General features: G+C 35.5%; 1 long non-coding RNA gene across 1 annotated transcript; it reads right to left on the reverse strand.

Moving 5' to 3' along the window:
• Positions 1-703: 703 nt before the first annotated feature.
• On the reverse strand, positions 704-3,636 carry LOC129316063 (uncharacterized). Its single transcript, XR_008594663.1, has 3 exons — positions 3,269-3,636; positions 1,953-2,077; positions 704-1,263 (listed from the first exon to the last, which is right to left on the reverse strand). It is a non-coding gene; the product is annotated as an uncharacterized LOC129316063 (long non-coding RNA).
• Positions 3,637-4,035: the final 399 nt, after the last annotated feature.

A 4,035-nucleotide genomic window follows, 5' to 3' on the forward strand; every position in this document is an offset into this window, starting at 1 on the left:
AATCTCGCCAGTTACAAGCTTACTTCGTGGACCATTAGTATATAAAGACATAATCTCAAATAGTTTTGGATTCCATAGTTATAGCATCATTGTGCCTAAGTATCTCAACAAAATGAATTCGTTACTAAAAATAAAAAACAATGATTAAAGATTGTGCCATGAGTTTTATAAAATCCATGCATTAGATAAGTTTATATATTAACACTTGCAATTTCGCACGTGATATAATTTTAGTTCCACATAAGTTTTGATCACATGAAATAATTTTGGCTTTTTGCTAGCCATTTCATGTAAAATTTTGTGACTTTTAAAAATACTTCATCCTTTACTAACTCAATTAAACTAATAGTTTTAACTATTTATCAAAACCCTAAATATGCCATTATTAAGTATTAGGAGCTTGCTATAAGATCATCTTTAAAACTTTTTGCTTAACTGCACTTAAAAACCATACCTTTCTATCATTGATAAATTAAAACCTTTTTCAACTTTCAAAAGATGGCATACTGATGTAAGATTGCAAAACTCTAAATGTTTTCTCAGTCAAGTCATTTGAGCCTGAATGACATTTCAATCTTTATTTTTCTTGTCTTCTCCTTTCTTTACTTAGCACAAGCTTTGACTCAAGTTCTTGAAACATGATACATTTTCATAAGCCATAAGCCAAATAAATAACATAGCAGGGAAAATTACATTTGTCAAGTAATCTAACATAAATATTTCATCATCATCATAAACATTTCATCATTATACATGACACACATACAATCTTATAATAATTATTACATCATGGATTTAACATGAATAATTTTGCAAGGATGTCTCACTTGTCAATAAAGTAAATTATCCAAATTATAGTACAACAAATAATAACTAAAATTATGTTATAAATATTATAATTTAGATGTCCTAACTCCATAGTCTTTTAGGATTCCATCTCATGGTTATATGGGATGCACATCAATCTTCATTAGGATTGAGCAATGAGCTGTCAATAAGCCTTTGAATCCCCTCCTCCATCCCCTCCTTAACTAGTGACTTTATCCAATCTACTCTTGCACTTACAACATAACAGAAAATTAATTGTTTATCTTTATCATTCATCAACATAGCCATAGCGATTCCAAGTTCAGTTTCATCCAATTCTGAGCTAATTTCATTTAATTGTTTTATAGTGCCCAAGGTCATCGGACATTTACTAAATATCGATGGAGATGAACGACGCCACAGCTTCCTTGGCTTCTTGAAATGTTTCACTAATACCTGTAGTGTTGCAATGACAACATTACAGCAGTAAGTAGTCACAATTTGAATCCATCTAAAATGAAAATGAATGAAAAGGTTTAAACTGACTGTCACTCAGCAAGTTCGAACCCCATTTAGCTTGATATTCATATCATTCTGGGTATTTTGGTAGCCTGAGACTGAAGGAGGGCATTACATGCATAAGCACTTGGATTTTACCATCAATTTCTTCCCTTAAGCCTCTTTTAAATGTAATAGTCCCTTCTAGAAAAGTGCTCATCTTTTCAAGTGCCACATATCCACAGTTTTATATTTTCCATTAGTAAAGATTTTGATTGCAAGGTCTAGCTCAAAAGGGTTGAATCAAGAAAACTATGACATAATAACCAAGAGGTAAGAGTTCTTTACTCAATTGAATAATTGGTTTGAAAGTTTGGTTGAGAAACACTTGACAATGCTGCTGCCCTGATTTTAGACCGTGACTAAATTAAGGATTTTAATGTAGAATTAGACTAATTAATAGTAGTAGGATGGAATTATAGTTCAAGTATTATAAGAGACATCTTCAACATTAGTTCCCCTAGCTTCCATGGCATCAAAGACACAGCAACTCATCAAAGCATACATCACAGTAAATATACTTGTTCTACATGTTATAACAACTCATCCAAAAAATGCTTTTGAAGACACAAATTGAAAATATATACCTGAGTGACATGATAAGATTGTAATTGTTGAGATTCAGAAGTCAACTTTTCACGTGATAGTAGAGGCCAACTGCGCGTTCTTCTAAGATATGGCATTTTCACCCTCTCTGTTCAATCAATCCAACCTTTAACACAAAATATCAAACATTATTTTTTTCCCTATATCCCAGAGGGTTTCCGACTTAATTATTTTCCTGAATCACACAATTCACAACCAAGGGTATTTCAAGGTAATAATAGGATGTTGGCCAGTCATCAGTGATCTCCCTTCTCAAAAGATTTCTAGGGAATCAATTCCCAAATACTTTATCTTTTCTAAAACTGCAACAACTTATCCAGTATAAAAATCGAAATACAAGAGAGAAGCAAGGAGCTGGTACCACATCATCACACATCAACATGTCAACAATCAATTACAAGAATGGTTTTGATGCCTTCAGAAAAATCCTTGGCACCTATGAAGCACCCATGTGTATCCAATTCGATTCGGTACGAAACATAATTAAATATTAAATATTTAGAAACGCATATTTTCAATACAATAAATAGTTAAGTAATTAAGCAAAATATCAAATGATACAAGATAATGATTCTCATGTTCTTCATTAATCCATCCAAGTGAAAAAAAAAAATTATTTCTGTGGTGGGATTAACTTGTGTAATCGTGAGAATATAGGAAGCCAAATTGCAATATTTTCTTGACAGTGTTTTTCAGAAGTAATTTTCCCAGCTCCTACTTTCCTTTATTAATATTAAAAAAAAAACAAGCACGACTATGCCTGAAAGCAGCGACGGAATGGAAGATGTGAACGGAGGTGGACAATTTCAGAACAGAAGAACTGACCAGAGAAGAAGCGCCGGAGGCCGGAGAAGATAGCGCTGGAGAAGAACTGAAAGAAAGAGCGACAGAACCAATTTCTGATATGAGGAGGCCGGAGAAGAAGCAACGGAATACAGAGGTAAGGCCGGAAAGACGCTAAAACCGTGACTGAAGAGGCGTTGGACTGATGATGCGACGGCGACCGTGGGTCGGAGAGACAGAGCAATGCTCACGCGATAGATTTTTCAGAATGAAGGGGGAGAGGATGGACTGGACGGAGCATATACTGCTTCTGATTTCGGGAAAAATTAAAAAAAAAAGGGCCAAAACGCAGAATTTGCTACGAGCTTTTGAAACGAATGTCTGCCAAGAGGCAAGAGAATTTATCTGCATAATGTCTTGAAGCAGGAGAAATATTGTATGGGAATTAGGATCTGTATCTTTTCATTAGTGCTTGTGGACGGTTGCATGATTTGAATCAGAGAATTAGAGGTACCTGGAGGCTGAAGCAAAGATTGGGTCACCGAGATCAGCGAGCACCGTGAATTTGTGACCGTGAGTCAGAGAATGGCGAGCAAGCACCCACGTGAGAATCGCGACAGTCGACAGGGAGCACTGGTCAGAGGAAGAAGATTGAGATGTGCCGGAGGAGGAAGAAGAACAAGACGCGGCCGTTGGTGAGGAGTGAGATAAACGAAGGACTAAGATTAGGTTAAGAAGTGGGCTTCGTCAAACAAGACTTCTCTCTTGAGATATGTAAACATTGGCCCGATTGAAGATGGAGGCATAGGATGGCCCAAATAATTGGATGCATGGCAGCATGGCCAATTCAAACACATTGAATTTAAGAGTGATTTTATGTGGGGTGTACGGCCTCAAATTGGACCAACAAGCTCTTCTTCTAAATAAAAAAACTTATTTTTCTTTCATCAACGACTTAGAAATGAAAAGCTCCTCTTCACCTCAAGGCTATAATCCATGTTATCGATAGTCACAGGCTGTTTATTATATGACAGATTCATAAGCACAGCTGTTAAATTCTCAAATACAACTGAACTTTTTTATTTTTTTATTTTTTTGTTGGAGGGGGCGGTTTGGGGTGTGGGCACTCACAATAGAAAATTGCCAACATCAATAATCAATAACAAATCATGAATGCACATGTTTTGGTAATAGTTTATGAATAACACTTAAAATGCACCCAAATCAAACCAATACTCCATTGTGGACACATCAAAGCAGTCTAGTTCAACTCAAATTAGA

The sequence above is a fragment of the Prosopis cineraria genome, unplaced genomic scaffold (genome assembly GCF_029017545.1).
Source record: "Prosopis cineraria cultivar Desert tree isolate PC_DT_omini unplaced genomic scaffold, ASM2901754v1 PC7, whole genome shotgun sequence".
In the NCBI taxonomy this organism is placed as follows: domain Eukaryota; kingdom Viridiplantae; phylum Streptophyta; class Magnoliopsida; order Fabales; family Fabaceae; genus Prosopis; species Prosopis cineraria.